The 26,816-nt window shown below is 45.5% G+C and overlaps 1 protein-coding gene across 8 annotated transcripts in view; it reads left to right on the forward strand.

The window, feature by feature from the left end:
* Nucleotides 1–6,954: 6,954 nt before the first annotated feature.
* The window catches only part of MTUS2 (microtubule associated scaffold protein 2), a 502,826-nt gene continuing 482,964 nt past the window's right edge, over nt 6,955–26,816 (forward strand). For 3 of the 8 annotated variants that reach the window (XM_073340900.1, XM_073340910.1, XM_073340891.1), the window contains exon 1: nt 6,956–7,238. The gene's annotated coding sequence lies outside the window, so the exon portion shown is untranslated. Of the gene's footprint in view, nt 7,239–26,816 lie in introns of all 8 variants that reach the window. The other 5 variants (XR_012158528.1, XM_073340845.1, XM_073340838.1 and 2 more) reach the window with 3 other exon arrangements.

Here is a 26,816-nt window from a genome sequence, read left to right on the forward strand (position 1 = left end):
AAAGGTCCATCTAGCCCAGTATCCTGTCTTCCGACAGTGGCCAATGCCAGGTGCACCAGAGGGAATGAACAGAACACATAATCATCAAGTGATCCATTCCCAGCTTCTGGCAAACAGAGGCTAGGGACACCTATGAAGCAGTAATACAGCTCTGAGAGGCAACTGTTGTGATCTCAGATGACTGAATTTATGGCTTAAAATAATCCAAGTATTTAAATCCATGCACTTGGCTGTATTCTGTCAAACAGGGAGGTTATCCATGTTACTGTGTTTAAAGCAATATGGTTTAATAGATTTGTCAGTCACCAATTTAAGAATATGAGATGTTCCTTATAACTTGAATCAATTTGGCGGTGCTTTTCTGGCAAAAGTATCCAGAAAAGTCCTGTGTCAGACATTACAAATTTCCTGTGGTTACAATATTTTGTTTCATTAAATTAGCCAACCATCCTCTACAGATAAAGGAATCGGCTGATTCATAGCAGCTCGCCTGGGGCTCAACTGTATCTTTAAAGCAGTGGCTCATTTTGGGGTTGAAGTAGAGCTAGATTCTCCCCCAGCAAGAGTTTCAGGAGACAATACCTCAGTTTCTGAAGCTTGTTTAAATGCATATATTGTACCATGTTAATGATACTGGTAGAGCTAAAGAGATACAATTTCCTAGTGTGGATGCAGTTATCAGTACAAAGATGCTTCTGTAAATAAAGCTATTCCATATGGGAAGGTGAATAACATGATTTAATAAATTAGTCTTATGTCACCTATTTAGTGATATAGCTGTGTCCACGCTAGGGCTCTTGCCAATATAACTATTTCAGTACTACCACCACCCTACCCCACCGCAAATCTCAGCCCTAACCAAAATAGTTGTACTGGTGAAACTTTTAGGTGTAGATGAGGCCTGAGTGCACAAGGAAAGTGTCCCTTAAGAGGGTGTAGCATATGCTTCCTGCTGTGGCTGGCCACTGTGGGGAGAGGATGGATCCAGAGCCAGATTTCCTACCTATTCCTCTTGAGGTGCCTAAGGACTTGTCTACACTTAAAATGCTACAGTGTTTCAGTGAAGACATCACCTGTGCTGATGGGAGTTGTTCTCCTGTCAATGTAAGTAATCTGCCGAGGCTGACAGAAGAATTCTTCCATTGACCTAGTGCTGTCTACACCACTGGTTAGGTCGGCCATAACTGTGTCTCTGAGGGGTGTGGATTTTTCCAGCTCTAGCACAACTAGTGTTACAGGTGGAAGCCGTCCTTGTACTTGTGAACATAAGAACCACAACAATGGCCACAAGCTGCAAAGGTGTGCAGAACAGGGAGAGGCTGTGACAGAGTGGGGAATTTTTCATAATAATTTGGATGAATATGGTGTGCCTCAGTTTCCCCATGGGGGATTTGTGTGTTCTTTAGAGATCCAGATGTGACTGATGCTTGGCTATTTAGGCCTGGGGGCCATGCCCCTGGAGAGTCCCAGAAGGCAATTGGCTGGATTTTGGCACCTAGCAACTAATGACTGTGGTGGGGCCCACCCTTGGGAGGGCTTACACGCTGCAGGAAGCCAGCTGGTTACCACCAGCTGGAGAACAGAGGACTAAGGACACGGCCAGATGACCATGTTTTCTGGGGAACAAGATCAAAGGACTAACAAGGGGCCCCTTGGGGTTGTTAAGTGTGGGTTTCTGGAAGCAGGAGAAGCTTCCAGACTGGGACTAAGAAGGGGTCAGAGGAGAGCTCTGGGCTCTGAACTGACCTAGATGGACTATGCTGTAACTTTCTGTTCTCTGTGATAACCAGAGACATTCTATACTGCGATCCAGACATTTAATAAACTCTTCTGTCTTTACAATGCAGGCTGAGAATCAGTAGTCCATAGTCAGGAAGTTGGGGGTGCATTGCTCCCGTTGGGTGTGTAAGTCTCCCTCTGGGGTCCAATGCAGGTGGACTTGCTGGAGGGAGCTCCAGGCATGAAGCAGGGGTGCTGAAGGCTGTGAGGTTTAGTCCCAGGAGGCAGTGAAGCCAAGGGGATTACCCCAGTGAGAGTTACCCTAAGGAGGTTGACTCACTGCAGGGGTTCTCCCACGGACTGTTCTAAAGCTGTATGAGAGCACCGGGCCTCTGGATCTGTGACAGAAACTCATGATACCCTCCCCTGCTCCTCCACTTGCGCTGGGATGGGCCACAATCTGGCCCATAGCTTCCTCAACTGGAGAGTCATTCTGTTTCCATCTCTATGGTTGACTCTATTCAGCCAACACCCACTAGCCATGATGGCTCATCTAATTGGATTAACTGAAGTGGTTTTAGCTTTGACCTTATACTTGAAACTGCTGTACCTTAATTCAAGCATTCGTTTGTCCCAGGATTCATTTCTTCAGGTTTTAAAGTTTTTATTTTTTTTTTCCCCCTTTATTCTGTGCTGGACCTGCTCATTGTCTGTAGAGGAAGCAATGTCTCCTCTTTTTTCCTTGTCTTGAGTCACATACTGTGACATTCCTTACTATAAACTTAAATGCAACTTGCAGTTTTTTCAGTCTTTCCCAAATGTTCCCAGAAACATAAATTGTCTTTTGCAGAGATTTCCCCATTGCACACAGAAACCAATGCCAAGAAAAACGCCTAAGTTCTGTGTTTACATAGTATTTGATTAGGTGTCATGATAGCACTAATTGATCTCTGGAATGCAAACAGCTAGGTGATCAAGGGTGTTAATGATTTAGGTGCTAATTGGCTGCTAAAATGTTATGTTTAAAGAAAAAGGCCTTCTCAAGGCCAGGTACAGATCTCTCTTTCAGAAAATCAGGTTTTGATTGACCTGGTGATATTTTGGCCAATTTGGGGGGTGTCCAATTATTTTCCACACTGTGGATATGGCTAGTAAATTTTGGCAAGTACCATTATACGAAGAAGACTGAAAGATTGCTTTCTCTGTCAGAGTGCCTCATTGAGAATTCAGTGATGCCTTGGGGATGACTAGTGGGCCTGCCTCTTTCTTGAGATTAATGACTAAATTGACGGATGTCTTAAAAGGATGCTTGTAATCTTGGTATTGTCATTATTATTGTGTACAATCCCAACTGGGTGGAATATGGCTTTGTAGCATTCCCTGCAGACTATTCAGGCCTGGGCTTGAGTTCCTGTTCCTATGCACAGTGCACTGTGAAACTTGGGGGAAACACATCAGTGGTGAGATTGCACCTGGTCAGAACAAACTCCTCCTTGTATGGGATTCTTTAAGTCCTTTTTTGAAGTGAAAACTAGCTTTACTGAAAGGGCAATGTCCTTGAAAGCTCTCAACACCCAAGCCACTACAGATGAATTTCACGTGCACTAATGAGTCAGAGCACACTTCTTACTAAGGGAATTGCGACACTATGTTAGCTTGTCATGCTACAAGTACTGTACTTACAGCCCTCTGTACCATACACTAATACAAGCAGTATGGGTTGGGTAGTAGTCCTTGAGCAGAAATGGTATCCTACTAATACTTATTGTGTGTGTGTATATAATATATATAAATATAGGCAAAAAGATGAGATGAACTACTCTACAGTACAAGAACAGAGCAGAGTCATAATGAGCTTGATTCAGTGCCCCCTGAAGTCAGTCTTGAGTTAATGGGCGTTGGGTCAGGCTCCATATGGACACTCTGTGCTAAATGGTACCAAATATGTTACATTATGGACAGATCATAACCTCAAACCTGGTTCATTTTACATAGCAGGTCTTAGGAGCTGATTGAAACAATGGATGCTGGGTTTTTTTTTTTTTTTCAGGAGTATATCTTTAATATAGTGGTATAAACTTACACAGAGCTTTAAAAATATAGATAAGACGAATTGCCACACAGAGCTTTTAGTTCATGTAAAACTAAACCAGACACTGGGCAATAGCTCAAAAGTAAAAATGCAAAGATTATTACTTGAAGAAACTATTTTTAAAAAGGGATTTAGAGGTGCAGGGTACTCTCTGCATATTTTGAAGGTAACCTCAAGAGAGAAGAGGATTGGAGAGTAGCCAATCAAGGATCAGCCATGGCCAACAAAAAATAGCACACATGCAAGTTGGCCATTTGTTCTCAAAAGGCCACTAGCACATGTAACCGGTAACTTCATAGAAAAAGGAACAGGGATACAAATTGGCATATACTTTAAATGCCATCAGCATACAAATATTTACTAAATATAATTTTTGTTTTCTTAATTTCATCTTCTGGATATCCCAGGGCTGGTCTGACCCTTCTATTGCAAGCTCCTATGTCCAGGCACCAGTTATGGTTTGTACAGCAGGTTGTAGACTGTCATCACTTTAATTTCCTACTTTTTATATGACATAGCTGTGATGCTGGCAGACCAGATGCCAGCGCATGCGATGGCCAATAGGCCTCAACTTGAACACTGACAAATGCATAGCTGGAAACCAGTCTGGCTCACCTGTGTTAGTATTGTTAAAATAGATATTTGGATTATGAAAATGTGTCGAGACTTTATGATATGCTTCTAAAATGCTGCATGCATTAATCTCACTTATAATATCTGTATTCCATGTGATAAGGTAATATTTAAGTGTTTGCTCTGAAATTGTAAATCCACTAGTCAGGAGAGAAGTATTAATGAGTGTGAAATACTAGTTTACTACAGGGGGTGTTATTTTCTGCCCAGAAAAAGAAGACCCATAGACACCAGACAAACCATCGTGGAACATCAGAGGACAAAAGACTTTGATTGCTCCCCGCACACCCATGAAGAGATCTGCATGGGGACTCATCCTATCAGCTTGAACTCTGGGGGAAGGGAATTAAAATCCTTAACAAGGAAACACTATATGCTGCTTGAACTCTGAGGGGCAAGAATTACTAAGCATAAGCAAAAGCTCCCAAGTGCTTGGCCTGGGTTAGTCTTCAAGGACCACAGAGCTTGGTTATTATAGAAGATTCTACCACCTTTTGAAACCTAAGACTAACTCGTTTGAGTGTGTTTGTCTCTTTACCTCATAAATAATTTATTTCTTTTATTAGTTTTATTATAGGATTGCCTACAAGCATTGTCTTTGTAAGTGACTGGTCCTTTGGGACTGGGAGTAACATGAATATGGCTGTGATTTTTGGTGTAAGGGACCAAATGGCACAAAGGCAGGCTTGCCTGGGTGGCAAGATAGAATGGAGTACCCATGGGGACTGTTTGTGACTCCATGTTAAGGCGGTTATAGTGCCTGAGGTGTTAACACATGATACTTGGTTGGTGAAATCTAAGTATAGAATTCATAACCAGTTTGGGGATTCTACCCTGCTTCTTGACAGTCTGCCCTGAGATTGGTACTTCTGAGCCACTCCAGATAGCTTGACAATTGCCACAACTGCATATGCTATTCAGTCGTGTGTGTGTGTGTGTGTGTGTGTGTTTTTCCTGTTTGTATGTACTAACAGTTAATTTGCATATATTATTGTTGGACTAAAAATCCCTTTCCTAGTCAGTTGCTCAGCCTGCATTTTTGATGCGTCCAGTATTGTCACTTAATTTGTTCTCCAGTTATCATAGTTTTCTAGATCAGACAGGACCTGAATTTCTAATGTGTGTTTTGTTTTGTTCTTTTATTTTTAAAAAACAAAAAACAAATTTTTGGGGGTGGGAGGGTGGTTCGAGGGGCACATTTTTGGCGTTCTTTATACATCATCAATAGGCACAATTTGTTTTCCTTTTCAGCATTAAGTGAGAGCATACAAGAAATTAGAATCTTGACATTTAGAATAGGAACTCAGAAATGGAAGGCCTTAAGCATACATTCTGTCCTCAGTAAAGAGAGTACCCTAAAGCAGTGTTTTTCAAGACCCTGTATCACCTTGCTCTGGTCAGCACCACCCGCTGGGACATTAAAAGTCCCATCAGCAGTGCTGCCCAGCTAAGGCAGGCTAGTGCCTACCTTTTTTCCAACACTGCTCTGCACCCTGGAAGCGACCAGCTGCGTCTCTAGCTTCTAGGCAGGGGGACCATGGGGCTCCATGTGCTGCCCCCGCCCTGAGCGCTGGCTCGAACCCCTCCTGCACCCCAAACCCCTCATCCCCAGCCCCACACCAGAGCCTGTACCACCAGCACAGAGCCCTGACCCCCCCCTGCACCCTTGTCCCAGCCCAGAGCCCCCTCCCATGCTCTCACCCCCACACCCCAACCCTTTGCCACAACCCTTTGTCCTGAGCCCCTCCTACACCCCAAACCCTTCATCGCCAGCTCCGTTGGGTTGCAGGCATCAATAATTTTCTTCAGCTGGGTCCCCAGAAAAAAAGTTTGAAAACCACTGCCCTAAAGGTCAGCAAACTCAGGCTATTTCAGACCAGGGGCTATCACATTTCAGACACCAAGATTTAGCACATCATCATCCATCATGTGGTAGCATTGCAGAATGCTAGCTTCTAATGGACCCTGAAACAGTGTTGTCTACTGCAACTGTATCTCAAATCTCACAGTACTGGTGTTTTTCTGTTTTTAAATCCCCAGCATCTGGAATCATGCTGTTGTTGTTACATAAGAATCCCAGCCTTCATTTTAAAGTTTTTTCGCCCTCACGCTTGCAGAGAAAAGCTTGAAAATGTGAACCCTAAAGGCTCGAAGAACGGAAGGCAAATGAATTTTTCAAAATCTCACGAGTTTTAAGTCAATCCCCTGATTTTGGTGGGGCAGCTGACTCTCCGCTTTCAGCTGCCTGGGGCTGGCAATGCTTCTGGAAGTGTTTGGGGACCTGCCAACGTCCCATGAGCAGTGTCCACAGAGCCGGGCGACAGCCCTATTAAAAAATGGGACAGTGTTAGTAATAGCTGCTGCTTTTTTATTTATTTATTTATTTTATTTGATTTATTTTTACATGCAGCCTAAAATCCATCCCTGTGGGCTTTCTTTGCTGTAGCGGCAGGATTTAGCAAGTCTGGACCCGGTTCCTTTGGAAAACCAGCCTCCAAGGGGCACGGCTGCCGGCGTGCCTGCAGAGGGCGCTGTGGCTCCTGCCGTGGCCGGCGGCTGGAGGCTGGGGAGCGGGGAGGCAGCGGGCGCCGCTGGAGGAGGCTGCGCGCTGGGTGTATATATAGCTCCCTGCCCGTGCCCGCATCTCCCCTTCGCTGCGGCTGGCCGGGTGCGATCTGAGGCTGGAGCAGGAGCCCTCGGCTGGGAGCGGGCGCGCTGGTGTCCCGTCCCCCCGTCCCCCCCTCCCCGGCTTCCCTTTGTCCTGGAGGAGAAGGCGGCTGCACCGCGGACCCAGGTACGGATCGTGCGTCCTTCCCTGCCCCCCGGGAGCTGCTCCCCGCGTGGCAGGGGCGGGCGGGGACTTCTCGGACCCGGCCACGCGGATGCGGGTTTCTGCGTGTGCCCGGTATCCTTCCAGCCGCGGCTTTGCCTGGGCAAGTTTTTACCCCCTCAGCGGGGTCTCGTTCCCGGGCATCTGCCACTCGGGGGTGGGGGCTTGAGGACTCCACATCCATGGTCCTCTGCAGCACAGGACGCTCCCCCCCCCCCCAGCCTAACCGCGCAAGGCTGAGCAGACCCCCAAGCAAAACCAACCCCGCCACTGCCCGCTTTTGAGAGTAGCGCGATCCGCCCCCGGCCAGCTGCGCAGGTTGTATATTTCCCAGGGCTGGAGAAGATGCTGTTTCTCTCCCCCCCCCTCCAATGGCACAAGACACCTTAGCCCCCCCCCCAGCCCCACACAACACCCCCAGCTCCCCACAGAGAAAGGGTCACACGTTGCTAATAACTGTCTATAGTGTGACCTCATCAGGCATTTCTCGCCTTCTGGGGCTGGGACAGGTACTGCAGCATCTTGGGCAGCTACTAGTCCTCAGAGTGCTGCTCATGTCACTTGCACGGGTTGATGGGGGAAGCTGGGCTGCATGATGGGGTATGATGAGACAAAGTTAGCTGGTTAGTGTCCTAGAGGCGCAGAGTAAGGTGAAAGCTGCCCCTGAAGAAATTCCAAGTCCCGGCGTTCACTGCCTCCTTCACCTACCTCGCTGTGCTTAGGTGGAGCAAGCAGATCTGGTGTGTGGAAGCGCTCACTGAGACCTCAGTGGGTGACCAGAAAGCTGATGCATCAGCCTAAACTTTGAACGTCCTCCTCGCTCCTCTTACCATAGACATAAGCACATAAAAAAAAAATCTTTCTTCAAGATGGCACTTCCCTGTAGGACCTCTGACAGGAATTGCTATTAAGGGGCTAGATTTTTGTTTTCGGCTTGTGTGGTGCTTTGCTCATTGAGTCCACTGAACATTTGTTTTCATTTTGCATATAATTGCTCTAGAGAGATCTTGGGATATGTGCTTGAGCCTTCCCTGGAAGGAGATTAGTTTATTTAATCCTTAGACTTTTGTATAGTAAAAATTAATACAGAAGAAAATGCATAGAAAAGAACTTTAAATATGCCAAATGTTACAGCTATATTTTAAATACTAATGTAATTCTCTTTGAAACATAGTCTACAGTTTTTTTTGTTTCAATATCTGAATATTGATAGAGCTATTACTGCCTGTGGTGAAAACATATGTTGATATTATTCCTAAAATGCTTAGTAGGGAGAAGTAATGTCACCAGGATTTCTCATACATTCAGTGAAGAGTTCTAAGGAACCTAATGAATTAAATAGTTAAGGTGCCATTTACTCCTGTACAGCATCGGGATAAAGACCAAAGGTTGCTTGTTGATGTTCACTTTTAACAGCAGCAACACTGCTGGGTTCTGGGTGCCTACTGACAAGTGCAGAGCACCCACAGCTCTTGGATTCAGTGGAGCTGACCTAATTTACTTCAGGTGGTGATGTGACCCAGTGTGGTGGTCAGATTTCTTTAGCAGCACTCTGCAGCACCTAGTTACTTTCTTTAAAGAGTATAAACAATAGTAGCTACACTGGCATATATCTTCAATCATGAGGAAAATGACAAAATCATTAAAGATAGAGGACCTGACTCTGCAATCCCTACTCAGACAAAACACCCATAACTACAGAATAAGGTCATAGTTAATCTTACACTAATGTAGGGGGTAACATGGTAGGGACCAGTGTAATTTGCTAGGGGCAAGCCACTGAGGCTCTTGTCATTTATTATTGTCTAGTGTGAAGTATTTGTACACACATAATGGTATATGTGTGTACAAATACTTCACACTAGACAATAATAAATGCAACAGATGGGTATAAGATGGTTACAAAGGCACCTGGTAGCAACTCCATAATTAAAATTGCATTTTGAAATAGGACCTAAATTCTGGGTTTTTGTCCAAATGTTGGTGGCCAGTTGGGATGAGACTTCACACAGGGTTAGGATTTCTGTCCTTTGGGTTTTCTGATAGACTTTGGGTGGTTTCTACACATTAACTTTGAATATTTTGCCCTGCATTTGGGCTATCTGAAAATTTTCCTTGATAGGCCAGCTCTTTCATTGTTTTTTTAAGCAAGAGTTACATTTCTGAAGCAATGTAGTATTGCACATAGCACCAGAACTATCGGGTAGCAATAATACAATATTGCCAAAAGAGTTAGCAGATATAATTGATTATTGGTGGAAGCAATAGTTTGTTTAGGTTAAATAGCAGTTGCCATAACATACTAGTTAGGAACAGTTCTTGTAGAGGTCACCCTAGTGCACCCATGTGGTCAGGTGTGGTGCTGCAGGTGAGCCCCTGCCTTAGTTTTCCATCACCTGTGAAACAAACAAGTCGAAGAAGGCCTTTCTAATATTAAAAAGCATCCTCATCAGTGGGTATCATGTTTTTAACAGAAAAGGACAACATGAAAACAAAACAAAAGCTTCAGTCAGCTGCTCCACAAGAAACTCTCTGCCTCTGCGTTAATCAGTCTTACATGTTGTCCCTCTAGCCATAGAGTTCATAGAATCATAGAATATCAGGGTTGGAAGGGACCCCAGAAGGTCATCTAGTCCAACCCCCTGCTCGAAGCAGGACCAATTCCCAGTTAAATCATCCCAGCCAGGGCTTTGTCAAGCCTGACCTTAAAAACCTCTAAGGAAGGAGATTCTACCACCTCCCTAGGTAACGCATTCCAGTATTTCACCACCCTCTTAGTGAAAAAGTTTTTCCTAATATCCAATCTAAACCTCCCCCACTGCAACTTGAGACCATTACTCCTCATTCTGTCATCTGCTACCATTGAGAACAGTCTAGAGCCATCCTCCTTGGAACCCCCTTTCAGGTAGTTGAAAGCAGCTATCAAATCCCCCCTCATTCTTCTCTTCTGCAGGCTAAACAATCCCAGCTCCCTCAGCCTCTCCTCATAAGTCATGTGTTCCAGTCCCCTAATCATTTTTGTTGCCCTTCGCTGGACTCTCTCCAATTTATCCACATCCTTCTTGAAGTGTGGGGCCCAAAACTGGACACAGTACTCCAGATGAGGCCTCACCAATGTCGAATAGAGGGGAACGATCACGTCCCTTGATCTGCTCGCTATGCCCCTACTTATACATCCCAAAATGCCATTGGCCTTCTTGGCAACAAGGGCACACTGCTGACTCATATCCAGCTTCTCATCCACTGTCACCCCTAGGTCCTTTTCCGCAGAACTGCTGCCTAGCCATTTGGTCCCTAGTCTGTAGCTGTGCATTGGGTTCTTCCGTCCTAAGTGCAGGACCCTGCACTTATCCTTGTTGAACCTCATCAGATTTCTTTTGGCCCAATCCTCCAATTTGTCTAGGTCCTTCTGTATCCTATCCCTCCCCTCCAGCGTATCTACCACTCCTCCCAGTTTAGTATCATCCGCAAATTTGCTGAGAGTGCAATCCACACCATCCTCCAGATCATTTATGAAGATATTGAACAAAACTGGCCCCAGGACCGACTCTTGGGGTACTCCACTTGATACCGGCTGCCAACTAGATATGGAGCCATTGATCACTACCCGTTGAGCCCGACAATCTAGCCAGCTTTCTACCCACCTTATAGTGCATTCATCCAGCCCATACTTCCTTAACTTGCTGACAAGAACACTGTGGGAGACCGTGTCAAAAGCTTTGCTAAAGTCAAGAAACAATACATCCACTGCTTTCCCTTCATCCACAGAACCAGTAATCTCATCATAAAAGGCGATTAGATTAGTCAGGCATGACCTTCCCTTGGTGAATCCATGCTGGCTGTTCCTGATCACTTTCCTCTCATGCAAGTGCTTCAGGATTGATTCTTTGAGGACCTGCTCCATGATTTTTCCGGGGACTGAGGTGAGGCTGACTGGCCTGTAGTTCCCAGGATCCTCCTTCTTCCCTTTTTTAAGGATTGGCACTACATTAGCCTTTTTCCAGTCATCGGGGACTTCCCCGGTTCGCCACGAGTTTTCAAAGATAATGGCCAATGGCTCTGCAATCACAGCCGCCAATTCCTTCAGCACTCTCGGATGCAACTCGTCCGGCCCCATGGACTTGTGCACGTCCAGCTTTTCTAAATAGCTTTTCACTCTCAGGCTAAATTCCCTGCCTGGATCTTAGGCCTCTGTTAAGTGATCAGCCAAACGCCACCCTTCTCCTGACAGTGCTGAACAAGTTCCAAGTAGCTCCCGTGGAGGTCCCATGCCCAGTTTGTTCTTCTGAGCTGCTTTGGGCCCTTGCTTGGGAGTTGTTAAATACTCCCAGTAATACATTTTTAACATTGTTCCTGGAAAAACAAACGCTGCAATACCAAGGTTTGGTGCAAGACCCACGTGTGGGCATGGGGGAAGAGAAGTGGCGTTTTGCCACTTTTTGAATTCCCTGGACTCTGAGCTGGGCTGCTCTAAGTTATGCCTAGATAGAATGGCCCTTTGAGAGTGGCCCTTTGGCAGCCATTGTAGCAGCCAAGGGCTGCCTGAGTACAGAGATGCTCCAACCACGTTCTCTTCCTGGACATGCCCACTATGCCAACGGCCGAGTGGGATCATGTTGTTAGAGCTTTTTCTGCCACCTGAGATTTCTCCAGTCTGGGGCAATCCTCATTTCGCTGTTTAAACTGACTTTACAGCCCCCTTTTACTGCCAGGGCAATACAAAGGGGCTGGAGCAGATCTGAGGAGTTTGTATTTTATGATAAAAAAACCAGCACAACAATACTATAATGGCATTAGCAGGTGCTGTTATGCCATAAGTAAAGTTGAAAGCTAAAGAGAAAAATGAAGATTCAGGGCATCGTAACAGATCTATACAGCTTTGGCAAGATTTGCTGATGCCAACATTCCAGAATCATTATGATGGGTTGTGCAGAGGGAATGTTTTAGAGTTCTTGTCTAAAGCGCAAGATACCAGTAAAGACCTGCTCACCAGATAGTTTCACTCTGTACAAGACCTTCAAGTAGTGTCCTTATGGGTGCTCACAAGAACGGCCATACTGGATCAGACCAAAGGTCCATCTAGCCCAGTATCCTGTCTTCCAACCGTGGCCAATGCCAGGTACTTCAGAGGGAATGAACAGAACAGGTTATCATCAAGTGATCCATCCCCTGTCACCCATTCCCAGCTTCTGGCAAACAGAGGCTAGGGACATCATCCCTGCCCACCTTGGCTAATAGCCATTGATGAACCTATCCTCAATTTCATCCGCCATTTTGTTGCCCAGTCACCCAGTTTTGTGAGATCCCCTTGTAACTCCTTCGGATTTAACTATCTTGAATAGTTTTGTATCCTATGCAGATTTTGCTACCTCACTGTTTGCCCCTTTTTCCAGATCATTCTTACAGTTAAGTAGTTTTTCCTAAGATTTAATCTAAATATGCTATTCTGTAGTTTGAACCCATTGCCTCTTGTCCTGCCTTCTGTGGCAAGAGAACAACTTTTCTCCATCTTTAATTCTTCAGCCCTGCTCACCTGAATTCATTCAGATTTGTCGAAGATCTGACGTGTTTACTTATCCTGATGTGCATTCCTTCCCCTTTATTTTCTATGATAACTTTGCTAGTCATCCAGTCATGTTTTTTTGAGAGACAACTGAAGCAAAGTAGGCATTGGGCAACTTTGCCTTCCTATTGTCTTCCGTTACCAGCTCATCTTCCCCACTGAGCAGTGGACCAACACCATCCCTGATCTTTCTTTTGTCTGACATATTTGAAGAACCCCCTTGTGGTTTTGCTAACATTCCTTGCCAGCTGTAATTTATTCTTTGCTTTGGCTTTCCTGATTTTGTCCCTACATGCTCGTGCTATTTCCATGTTCACTTCCTTGGTGACATGCCCCTCCTTCCATTTCCTGTATGTGTCCCTTTTTGGGTTTTAGGTAGCTAAAAAGCTCTTTGTGCAGCCATATTGGCTTCCTGTGGCTCTTATCTATCTTTTGCATTGGAATAGTTTGAGCCTCTAGTACAGGGGTCGGCAACCTTTCAGAAATGGTGTGCTAAGTCTTCATTTATTCACTCTAATTTAAGGTTTCGCATGCCAGTAATACATTTTAACGATTTTAAAGGTCTTTCTAGAAGTCTTTAATATATAACTGAACTATTGTATGTAAAGTAAATAAGGTTTTTAAAATGTTTAAGAAGCTTCATTTAAAATTAAACTAAAATGCAGAGCCCCCCGGACCAGTGGCCAGGACCCAGCCAGTGTGAGTGCCACTGAAAATCAGCATGCCATAAGTTGCCTCCCCCTGCTCTAGTATTACATCTTTTAGGAACTGCCAGCCCCCTTTGTCTCCTCCTTTTCTTCCTAATGGCATTCACCTTCAATTGGAGATTTTTAGGTGGCAGTGCCCATTCGGCTCATATATGCTCCTGTCAAGGTTCCTCCCCCACTCTGAACTCTAGGGCACAGATGTGGGGACCTGCATGAAAGACCCCCTAAGCTTATTTTTACCAGCTTAGGTTAAAACTTCCCCAAGGTACAAACTATTTTACCTTTTGCCCCTGGACTTTATTGCTGCTACCACCAAGCATCTAACAAATATATAACAGGAAAAGAGCCTGCTTGGAAATGTCTTTCCCCCCAAAAAATCCTCCCAAACCCTACACCCCCTTTCCTGGGGAAGGCTTGATAAAAAATCCTCACCAATTTGCATAGGTGAACACAGACCCAAACGCTTGGATCTTAAGTACAATGAGAAAGCAATCAGGTTCTTAAAAAGAAGAATTTTAATTGAAGTAAAAGAATCACCTCTGTAAAAATCAGGATGGTAAATACCTTACAGGGTAATCAGATTCAAAACATCAAAAATCCCTCTAGGTAAAACCTTAAGTTACAAAAAGACAGACACAGGAATATACATTCCATTCAGCATAACAAAAGAGAATCTAACGCATATCGAACGAGATTGCTTACTAACTCTTTACAGGAGTTCTGACCTGCATTCCTGTTCTGGTCCCGGCAAAAGCAGCACACAGACAGAGAACCTTTGTTTCTCCCCCCCCACCTTTTAAAGTATCTTGTCTCCTTATTGGTCATTTTGGTCAGGTACCAGCAAGGTTATCCTAGCTTCTTAACCCTTTACAGGAGAAAGGGTTTTTCCTCTGGCCAGGAGGGATTTAAAGGTGTTTACCCTTCCCTTTATATTTATGACACGCCTCCCAAATCACAGATGGGTGAAATGCTGGCTGTGATTTCTTCCTGGAGCTCTAGGAGAAAACAGAGTTAAGACACATGCACCTCTAAATATACTACCTAGTATATAAAGACTAACAATATTTTCCACATCTCAAGGATGATTTTAACCAGTTGATTCTAGGAAACTTTCACGGGAGAGTGCATCAGCCACTTTGTTAGAAGCTCCTGAGATATGCTGGATGTCGAAATCAAAATCTTGGAGAGCTAAACTCCACTGAATAAGTTTTTTGTTATTTCCTGTGGCAGTATGAAGCCACTGTAGCGCAGCATGGTCAGTTTGCAGGTGGAAACGCCGTCCCCAGACATATGGGCGTAGCTTTTCCAGAGCGTAGACAATGGCGTAACATTCTTTTTCACTGACTGACAAGTTGCTTTCCCTCTCAGACAGCTTCTTGCTGAGAAACAAACTACAGGGTGGAATTCTTGATCCAGTCCTTCCTGCATTAAAACTGCTCCCACACCACTCTCGGATGCATCTGTAGTTACTAGGAAGGTTTGTCAAAGTCTGGGGCCCTTAGTACAGGGTCAGACATAAGTGTCGCTTTAAGCTGGTTAAAGGCCTTCTGACACTCTTCGGTCCACTGAACGGCATTTGGCTGTTTCTTTTTGGTTAGGTCTGTCAGTGGGGCGGCGATTTGGCTGTATTGCGGTACAAATCGCCTGTAATAACCGGCCAAGCCTAAGAAGGATTGGACCTGTTTCATTGACTTTGGGACAGGCCACTTTTGGATAGCATCCACTTTGGCCTGTAGGGGGCTGATGGTTCCTTGACCCACCTGGTGTCCAAGGTAAGTCACTCTGTTTAGGCCTATTTGACACTTCTTAGCCTTAACAGTTAGTCCTGCATCCCTTATGCGCTCAAGGACTTTTTGTAGATGTTCCAGGTGTTCTGCCCAGGAATCTGAAAATATGGCCACATCATAAAGGTAGGCGACTGTATATTCTCCTAATCCCGCTACGAGACCATCTACAAGTCTTTGGAAGGTGGCGGGTGCATTCCGCGGCCCGAAAGGGAGTACATTAAATTCATACAGCCCAACATATGTGATGAAGGCTGACCTTTCCTTGGCGGATTTATCTAGCGGTACCTGCTAGTACCCCTTAGTTTAAGTCCAAGGTAGAGATGAACTGGGCCCGTCCCAGTTTCTCTAATAGTTCATTTGTGCGTGGCATTGGATAGTTGTCTGGGCGAGTTACAGCATTTAGCTTACGATAGTCCACGCAAAAACGTATCTCCCCACCTGGTTTGGGAACTAGAACCACTGGAGATGCCCATGCACTGCAGGAGGGGCGGATTACCCCTATCTGTAGCATATCCTGGATCTCCCATTCTATAGCAGTTTTAGCTTGAGGAGACACCTGGTAAGGTTGGACTTTAATTAGGTGAGCATTACCTGTGTCAATGGAGTGGTATGCCCGTTCAGTCAGTCCTGGGGTGGCTGAGAACATTGGCGCGTAGCTAGTGCACAGCTCCTGGATCTGCTGTCGCTGCATACGCCCAAGGGTCATGGAGAGGTTCACCTCTTCCACACCACCAGCACTTTTCCCTTCGTAGTAGACACCTTCGGGCCACTCAGCGTCATCTCCTCCCTGGGCTGTAAACTGACAAACCTTTAATTCTCTGGAATAAAAGGGCTTTAGAGAATTAATATGGTACACCTTAGGCTTTCGGTTGGAGGTGGGGAAAGCTATGAGATAATTAACAGCTCCCAGGCACTCCTGGACCATGAATGGCCCTTCCCACGACGCTTCCATTTTATGGGCCTGGAGCACCTTTAAGACCATGACCTGGTCCCCTACTTTGAAGAAACGCTGTCTGGCATGTTTATCATACCAGGCTTTTTGCTCTTTTTGAGCATCCTGCAGGTTTTCTTTAGCAAGGGCTAAAGAGGTTCGGAGGGTGTTTTGTAGGTTGGTTACAAAGTCCAGAATGTTAGTTCCTGGAGAAAGTGTAAACCCCTCCCATTGCTGCTTCACCAACTGTAATGGCCCCTTAACCTCGTGGCCATATACAAGTTCAAATGGCGAAAACCCTAAACTGGGATGTGGTACAGCTCTGTAGGCAAAAAGCAACTGCTGCAACACTAGGTCCCAATCATTGGAGTGCTCATTTACGAATTTACATATCATGGCTCCCAAAGTCCCATTACATTTCTCCACCAGGCCATTTGTTTGATAAGGGGTGGCAACCAAGTGATTCACCCCATGAGCTTCCCAAAGGCTTTCCATAGTTCCTGCCAGGAAATGAGTTCCTGCATCTGTGAGGATGTCTGAGGGCCAAGCTACCCTGGCAAAAAGTCTGCTAGTGCCTGGCACACACTTTTAGCCCTGGTGTTGCTTAGAGCTACTGCTTCTGGCCATCAGCTTGCAAAATCCATGAAAGTCAGTATGTACTGCTCTCCTCTGGGTTCCTTTTTTTGGAAAAGGACCCAGAATATCCACAGCTACTTGCTGAAGTGGAACTTCAATGATGGGGAGTGGCTGGAGAGGGGCTCTGACCTGGTCTTGGGGTTTTCCCACTCTTTGGCACACCTCACAAGACCACACATAGGTAGAAACATCCTTGCCCATCTCCTCCCAGTGGAATGACCTCCCCAAACTGTCTTTGGTCCTGTTCACCCTAGCATGGCCACTAGGATGATCGTGGGCCAAGCTCAAGAGCTTGGCCCGGTACTTAGTTGGAACTACCAACTGTCTCTGAGGATGCCAGTCTTCCTGGTGTCCACCAGAAAGTTTCCTTGTATAAAAGTCCTCTTTCTACACCAAACCTGGATCAATTAGAAGAGCTGAGAGGCAGTGGGTTGCTCCGTACCACTGTCCTAGCTCTCTGGAGGCTTTCATCTGCTTCCTGTTCGATCTGGAACTGTTCCCTTGATGCTGGAGACCTCAGTTCCTCATTGGATTTTGGACCTAGGCTTGGTCCCTCTGGAAGCGATGTAGGAGATGGGGCTGTTTCAGCTGACTGTGAACCGCTCTCCGCTGGTGCACTATGTTGGGGTTCAGGCTCCGGCTGAGCCTCTTGTGTAGGGTTATCAGCTGCTGCCGGTTCCGGTTCTGGGACTGGCTCTGTCTGGGTCTCTGGAACTGGATCCACTACTGCTGTTGCAGTCGTTGGCCTGGGGTTCGGGTCCATCACCTCTGACCGGGTCCTGGTAGTTTCCAGAACAGAGCTAGGCAGGACGGCTTGCTTAGCCTGGCTGCGGATGACCATTCCCACCCTCTTGGCTAGCTTCATATGATTGGCCAAGTCTTCCCCCAATAGCATGGGGATGGGATAATCATCATAGACTGCAAAAGTCCACGTTCCTGACCAGCCCTTGTACTGGACAGGCAACTTGGCTGTAGGCAAATTGAAAGAGTTGGACTTGAAGGGTTGAATTGTCATTTGGATCTCTGGGCCGATTAAATTGGGGTCCACTAAGGAAGCATGGATAGCAGACACTTGTGCTCCGGTGTCCCTCCATGCAGTGACCTTCTTCCCACCCACACTCAGTTTCCCTCCGCTCCAAGGGTATCTGGTAGGTATCTGGGCCTGAGGACCTCTGGTGTGATTCCGGTGCAATGAACTGTAATCTGTTGAGGTTCTGGGGGTCGTTGGCCTTTACATGCCCTGGCTCGTTACATTTAAAACATCGTCCAGCTGATAGGTCACTGGGGTGAGGTGGGTTGCTGGAGAATGGTGTGGCAGGACGATAAGGTGTCTGGAGTATTCCTTGGTGTGTAGCTGGGGCCTTGGGCTGCCCCCGGTAGTAGGGTGTGGTCTGAGGGTGTCCCTTCTGGTATCCGCTCCAACTGCGACCAGGGTTGTTCCTCTCTCCTCCATCTACCCGTTTTGTTCAGGCTTGCCCCACATCTCTAGAGGGCAGTCTGGGACTGCTCGTATCGATCAGCATCAGAAGAAAGACTTTCTGCTGAGTCCATTTCCTTATCCCATAAACACTGTTTATTTCCTCCTTGGACATATTCAGGAATTGCTCCTGAGCTATCAAATCACACATTCTGTCAAAGCTAGTGACACCCCTTCCTTGGACCCATTTATCTAACAGATCCTTCATCTGGTTCAGATAAGCCACATTACTTAGTCCAGGCCCTCTCAAGCATTCGAAATTTTATTCTGTACGTTTCAGATGTAATTTGAAATTGCTTTAAAACCAAATCCTTGAACTTATTATAGTCAAGCCTCATCAATAGGCATCTTATTGAATATGTCCAGAGCTCTTCCAGTTAATTTTGCGACCAATGTGGTCATCTTATGAGCTTCAGGAATTTTATAGAGAGTGCAATCCTCTCAAAGGTGAGAAAATATTCAGCAATATCACTGGATTCATCATACTGGGGTCATAGTCGCTCCCATTTGTGGATTGTTGGGGAAGGATGGTTAGGGTTATCCAGTAGATTCCACTCAGCCTTTGCCTTCTCCATCTCCAGTACATGCTTCTTCTCTTTTTCCTTTTCCGCCATTTCTTTTTCCTTTGCCTCCATAGCTCTCCTGTGGGCAGCCTCTTTGGCTGTTTCCTTGGTTTCGGTCATGTTTGCCTCTCTGTTTTTAACTAACTTTACACCCGAGAGTTAGAACTAAAAAACAAACAAACAATTTGGCTTGTCAAAACAAAAATAGGTTGTGCTGTAACCGGATACCTATGTTCTCTGATAGTGATTGTCAGCCTACAGAAAAATCCTTAACAAAACAAAAAACCCCACAAACCTAACACCTTTGTCTCCAGGCAAATAGACAGAAAACCCCTCTAGTTGCTCTTCGGTAAAAAAACAATTTCAGGTCTGTGAAGGTTGAGAATTTCCCTGCAGGAGGTTAACTAACCTGCCTTTAGGTAGAGAACCTCAGCTCACAAAAGACAAGACAAGGTCCCCAAGCAGAGACAAAAAAACCTAACTGCTTTCAACTTAAAACCTGCTTTCCAGCAGCCCAAAGGAAAAAAAAATTCCTTTTAAAAAAATCTGTGCTTCTGGTTAAAAAAAAATCTCAAATTGATCTCAAAATGATTTCAGGTTAATCCCCCTGCTCTGCCACCATGTCAACATTCCTTCCCCACTCTGAACTCTAGGGTACAGATGTTGGGACCTGCATGAAAAACCCCCTAAGCTTATTTTCACCAGCTTAGGTTAACACTTACCCAAGGTACAAACTATTTTACCATTTGCCCCTGGACTTTATTGCTGCCACCACCAAGCATCTAACAAATATATAACAGTGAAAGAGCCCGTTTGGAAACATCTTTCCCCCGCAAAATCCTCCCAAACCCTACACCCCCTTTCCTGGGGAAGGCTTGATAAAAATCCTCACCAATTTGCATAGGTGAACACAGACCCAAACCCTTGGATCTTAAGAACAATGAAAAAGCATTCAGATTCTTAAAAGAAGAATTTTAACTGAAGTAAAAAAATCACCTCTGTAAAATCAGGATGGTAAATACCTTACAGGGTAATCAGATTCAAAACATCAAGAATCCCTCTAGGCAAAACCTTAAGTTACAAAAAGACAAACACAGGAATATACATTCCATTCAGCACAACTTATTTTCTCAGCCATTTAAACAAAACAGACTCTAACGCATATCTAACTAGATTGCTTATTAGCCCTTCACAGGAGTTCTGACCTGCATTCCTGCTCTGGTCCCAAAAGCAGCACACAGACAGAGAGAACCTTTGTTTCTCCCCCCCTCCAGCTTTTAAAGTATCTTGTCTCCTCATTGGTCATTTTGGTCAGGTGCCAGCGAGGTTACCCTAGCTTCTTAACCCTTTACAGGAGAAAGGGTTTTTCCTCTGGCCAGGAGGGATTTAAAGGTGGTTAGCCTTCCCTTTATTTTTATGACAGCTCCCTACACATCTTCATGTCCTGTACTGAGGATGTATAGAGACACAGGCATTGGCTTCCTTCAGCCCTGGGGGTGTTTCCCACCCCACACCTTCTCCCCACCTCTTTCAAAAAAGTGGGAGGGGGAGACCCCCAGTTCCAGTGCCACTGATTTTATCCCAAGATCATTCCTCATTCTATGAGCTCATACTCTGTATCTATGGCCCTGCTAAAGGACATGTCTGTTATGGAAATATGCAAAGCTGCTACATGAACTTTAATCCATGCTTTCCTTGGTTGATGCTTCTCAGATGGATGCTGCCTTTGGGTTTGAACTTCAAAGTACATTTAAATCAAGGGTTTTTAATCCTAGTTTGCAAACTGTAGAGCAAATATCTAAAAATTAGACTGGACAAAACTGCAAAATATACTAGAAGGAAACAACCTTACTTTGGCAGCATGCTGGACAAGATGACTTAACAGGACTCTTCCCTCTGTGAAGAAGTGAGACAATTGCACCTATCTGTCCTAGATATTTACAGATCATGGATAAGGCTGCGAGTTTGTCATGAAAGCCACAGATTCTGTGACTGTGGGACCTCCATGACTTCTGCAGTAGCCGGTGCAGCTGACCCAAGGACTGCCTGAGCAGCTGGTGTGGCCCTGGGGCTAGCCACACCAGCCACTGCTGGGGCAGTCTTGGGCCTCTGTGCATGCCCCGCCAGCAGCAGCAGCAGTTTGGGTTGGGGGCTCCGGGCTGGGGCACATGAGAGGGTGAGGGCTCTGGGTGGCACGTACCTGCGGGGGAGAGGGGAGTTCCCTGGAAGCAGCAACATCCCTTTGCTCCTGGGGGGAGGCGTGGCCAGGCGTTCTGCATGCTGCCTCCACCTGCAGGCACCACCCCCTCAGCTCCCATTGTCTGCAGTTCCTGGCCAATGAGAGCTGCGGATCCAGCACTCAGGGCAGAGGCAGAGTGCAGAGCTGCCTGGCCACACTTCTGCCGAAGAGCTGAGGGAGGGGGATGTTGCTGCTTCTGGGGAGGTGTGGGGCCAAGTAGGGAGCCTGCCAGCCCTGCCAACTGCCCCCCACGCACCAGCAGGGGTACCAGGCCACATGCCACCTCCTGCCCCAGCACCTGTGGTGTCCTCCAGGCCCCCACCCCCTAAAGTTTTAGTCAGGGTATATAGTACAAGTTATGGACAGGTCACAGCCCATGAATTTTTGTTTACTGCCAGTGACCTGTCCATGACTTACTAAATACCCATGACTAAAACATAGCCGTAATCATCAATTAACATAGTATGTACATGCTGATCTGTATATAGCCTGGTCCTAAACAATGGTGGCTCTTAAGTGTTATTTCTTAGATGAGCTGTGTTTGCATGCATGGAAGCATAAGATCCTGTGTACAGTCTAATTGTTTTGTTTAGTCTAACTGGAAAAGAAATGTAACTGAAAATGATGCAGGCTTCATCTTACAACTCTCATTGATCAAAGTCCTATTATATGAAATGAGAACAGTGCAAGTTTACAGGCTATTAGATGACACAGCAGAGTTTATGGCCCAATTCTGTAGCCTTTACTCATGTAAATTGACTCTCTTGATTTCAAGAGACTGTGATACTAATGCTGGAGAAAGAGAAGCCTAAAAGCCCAAAATTGCACTCGGAGCAGGACCCAAGTGCATGTGGGGCAAAGGTGGCTTAATCCCACCTCTATGAATCTCCAGTTCTATTGCTGGGTCATCTCCAGCATAAATTAGAGCAGCCTTAAGGTAAAACCTATCAGACTGAAACTATAACGTTAGTCTAATGAACCCAGAACAATTTTTAAATGCACAGTTTTTTTAAACATCAACTCACAGAAAATCTGCACTGTTTGTTCCTCTTATACAATAGCAATGTCTCTATTTTGACTCCACAAGCAATATGTCTATTACATAACAAATGGAAGCGGCACTAATCTTTGCCTGGCTGCCTATGACCTCCAGCAACTGTTCCCACAACTAGGAATAGCACTAGAGAGAAGAGATGTCATAGCCACACCCCCTATGCTGAGGCTGCAGGGATAATATGGAGCAGAGTTGCTACACTGCAGGAGAGTCCCTGCCAGACAGGTCTGATGGGTTTATAGTCCCTTTCTGCTAGAAGAGGGACTGTAGTGCAGTGGTTCTCAAAGCCAGTCCGCCGCTTGTTCAGGGAAAGCCCCAGGCGGGCCGGGCTGATTTGTTTATCTGCCGCGTCTGCAGGTTTGGCCGATCGTGGCTCCCACTGGCCGTGGTTCGCCGCTCCAGGCCAATGGGGGCTGTGGGAAGCGGTGAGGGCCGAGGGATGTGCTGGCTGCCTTTCCTGCAGCCCCTATTGGCCTGGAGCGGCGAACCGCGGCCAGTGGGAGCCGTGATCGGCCGAACCTGCGGACGCGGCAGGTAAACAAACAGGCCCAGCCCGCCAGGGGCTTTCCCTGAACAAGCAGAGGACCGGCTTTGAGAACCATGGCTCTAGATAGCTGCCTCTGCCACCTACTCCACCATGGTAACATGGCTGTTTGCCATGATGTCATTGGCTGCTTCCCCATGCACTTGTTCAGAGACAACAAGGCAGGAGTTAATGCTGCTTGGAGTGTCATTTATTCCTGACCGCGTCTCCATATTGTATGTAGGGAAGTATAATGCAAAGGGTTGCTGCTCCCAAGCTCCAGTGAGAAATTTGGGTGTGAGTCTGACTCTGAGCTCAGGTGGCGGGGGATCCTACCATGCAGGGAGTTGTCTTCCTCCCCAGTGGGTTCTGCACAGTTAGGCAGGCAGAGAGGAGCCTTATTGGAGGGGAGAACAGGATACTGAGGATGCCCTGCAGGGTTTGGCCCTGTGTGAGCATAAGGCAAAATGAAAACTGCACAAAGGTGGTTGGGGTGGGGGGTGGGATTTGTTTTGGTGTCTGATACCTGCTAGGGAGTGAAATGTGGAGAGATTATTTAAAGACTAAATACCAATTTAGCATCTTTTTAAAATATAATTTACCATGTAGCCTATAACTTGCTTTTTCTTAGAGTTTATTACTCAGGTGAAATTCCTATTGAAGCCAATAGGCCAAGTGTAGCCCTGATTTACTCTTTGTGCAAAGCTATTGAAATCAGTGTTGTTTCATGGACTATAAGCCAGGGCAGAACTGGGTTATGAGTTTCCTTAAATAAGGACTGAAGGATCCAACCTGAGTTTTATTTTAGTTCTTGCCTTTTTAATTTTGTTTTCTGAATCTTGTACTTATTTGTGCACAGCAAATACCAGAGCACAGCTGTTTGTATTCTCTTTGTGTACCAACCAGAGTTTTTCATGTGTTCTCCACAATCTGCTACACTGATGCCACAAAACCATCTAACTGTTTTTTTTTTGTTTGTTTGTTTAAGAAGTGTTTCAGAGTAACAGCCGCGTTAGTCTGTATTCGCAAAAAGAAAAGGAGTACTTGTGGCACCTTAGAGACTAACCAATTTATTTGAGCATGAGCTTTCGTGAGCTACAGCTCACTTCATCGGATGCATCGGATTTTAAGAAGTATTTGTCGCTCAATGAACTAGGCAGAATGAGTTCTTTTCTTGCTACTGGTTTAACATACAAAATGCATTTGGTAACAGTGGGCTTTTTTGGTTGATACTGTTTGAGGGCTGCATAATCCTATCTAAGGTATTTTTACATGGCCCCCATTAGCACAATGTGAGCACCAATCTTTAATGTAGTTATCCTCACAACACTCCTCTAATGTTGGGAGGGCCTATGACTAGAGAGACTAAGCATATATTAGAGCAAAGAATTGCACCCAAGTCCAAGACTAGTGCTCTAACCACTGGACCCTACCATTACTGGTACTCTCTAGTCTAGGCACACTAACCTACAGGTCCTAAGCACAAACCTACTTTGCTCTTTTTAGAACACTCTTTGCTGTAGTTTTCAGTCAGTGCTCTAGCTATAGTAGATATTTTGTTAGTGCCCATTATTGTAGTATCAAAACACTCCCCACCCCACCCCTCGTCTTTATACTGTGAATCTTTATCTCCTTAACCCGCTGACAGAGGCTGCTAGTCTAGAACAAAGCATAATGATATGGGTCAGAGCCCAAAAGAACAGAAAGGAGACAGTGAATGGGGATAATTTTGAGATTTGGATCTTAGGATGTTTCCCTTAATATAAACAGCAGCTGAAAATGGCTGACAGCTAAATAATACTGTTTAGTAAGCCCTTGTAAGATGAAGCCTAAATGCTAGAAAGCAAACACTGCCCGAGTTTGTATCATGGATGTAAGCATAGGAGCAGTGGGCTCAGACATGAGGGGGCGGGAAGAAGTGTGTTGACTTTAGTGTCTTTCCTTTTCTGTCCACACTGTGTTGGAATTTTCTCCTGCATAATATCTAATCTGCCAATATGTTTTCTGGACCCACGCCGTTTAAACTTTGACTTTGAGTATAAATCTATTAGCTGAAAGGAGTAAATCTCTAATTTTGCTTTTAAAACAAAGGTGTGTGTTTTTTTGTTTTTTTAAAAGAACTATACCAAAAAATCCCTACTGGGATGGTTTGAGGGAGGGATTGGAGGTAACTGTATAAAGAGACCCATCTAATTAAAGCAGTGAAGAAATGGATAGATTAGTTAATGAGGCAGAAAATACAACTAATGCAGTTATTTGAAAAAAAATATACTTCCCACAATATCTTGTGATGGGGAATGGAAGGTGGAAAATAATAGTCCATATTTGGACTCTTGAGCTAACTCACACAAGGTGAAATCCAGGCCTAACTGAAATCAATGGAAATTTTGCCCCAGACTTAAGTCAGGACAGGATTTTTATCTGTAGTGTTTGGGTGGATTTTACTACAAAAGGTGACTATAGCCTACAGGGGAGAAATGAGTGAATAAGACACACTATGGTATTTATCTTTTTTGTGTATGTATTGTCTTAGTGTTAACATGTACGGTTAAAATCTCAAATCCTCAGGCGCTAATCCAAATTAATTGTTCTCAGAGCCAAAACTATAGCTATGGGGCATTAGTTGTGCCTCTGATGTAACCCTTTCCATTGGAGGGGCTCATTTTTATAAGTGACCTATCCTCCATTTTTAACTCCTGATTCAAACACACATCACAACTATGTACATGCAGAAATATATTTTAATACCACATGAAGGGAAGAGAAATGGTAAATTCTGAGACAGCACCTGCCTTCACTGTCCAGTTGGTGTATTCTAAACTTAGAAAATAAATGGGAGGAAAGGGGGGAAAAATAATCTTTCCTGTGAGGCTGCTGGGCCAGGAGCCATATTAGCTCTCCTTGTCACAATGTTTGTGTGTAACTAAATGCATAACTTCAACAGGCTCGAAAAATATAATTTCGATCAGTCCTACAACAACAGGGCATGTACTGAAATAGAAGGAAAAATACACAACATGGGTTGAAACTACTTATCAGAAGGAGGCGAGATACACAGCCACCCATGTGGGCCAACTCCATGAGTGCTCTTGGGCTCAAGCACCCACTGAAAAAAAATTAGGGGCTGTTTAGCACACACAGGGCCAGATCAATCTTTTGTGGGCCGCAGTGCCCAGACCAGCTCCCTCCCCTTTTCCCCCCACTCTGCGCTCTGAGATCCCACCCCCACTCTTCCCCCACTCCCAAGACTCCACCTCTGCACCAAGGCCCCACCCTCACTCGGCCGCTTCCTCCCAAGGCCTCACCCGGTGCCCGCAAGGGGTGGAGTGGAGCACCCACTGGCAAAACCAGAAGTCAGCGCCTGTGCAGCCACCAGTCTCAAAATTGTTGCTTTAAAGGCGCAGCATGTATGTTTTTGCCTATGTTTTTGCCAAATTTAAAGGGCCAGTCCATTTCCACCACCAAGGCATGCTAGGAAAAAGTACCTGTAAGATGGCAGACTGAGGCAAGTCAGTAGAGAATGGGTGGTGACTGAGAGTCTTGGAGGGGACTGCTTCTCTTTATGTCACTACCAGATAACAAGGAGAAAGTCTTTTTCAAAAGAGGGAAGACAGCAGCTGGTGGAGTGACAAGAACCCTAATCTATTAGTTTTATATAATGACCCAGCAGAGGTTACCTGGTGTGCAGTTTTCCAGAACCTTCTACATGGAAGTGGTCTCCAGCCTCAAGCAGCTTACTGGCAGGACCTATCAAAGTCCCTCATCCCAGGAATTTCTTCCCCTCTGAATCAGCTCAGTAGCAGGGGTATTAGCCTTTGCTGTTCTTCCTCCCCCACAAAACTCAGGACACTGATATTTTCTTTCTATGATTCTCTCCCCAGTCTCCTGTGTGAAGTTTGACCCTGGTCTGTGTAGGCCTCTCCTTTGTCCAACTCCTACTTTATTTCTTGCTTCTCTTTTCACTGCTGAGTGTTCCCCAGCTTCCTTTGAATGTTCTGGTTTGTTTCAGTTTTCTTTCCTGCTCTTCCACATTTCACCTGTCTTCTCCCTAAAATCTAGCAT

Source organism: Lepidochelys kempii, chromosome 1 (genome assembly GCF_965140265.1).
Source record: "Lepidochelys kempii isolate rLepKem1 chromosome 1, rLepKem1.hap2, whole genome shotgun sequence".
In the NCBI taxonomy this organism is placed as follows: Eukaryota; Metazoa; Chordata; order Testudines; family Cheloniidae; genus Lepidochelys; species Lepidochelys kempii.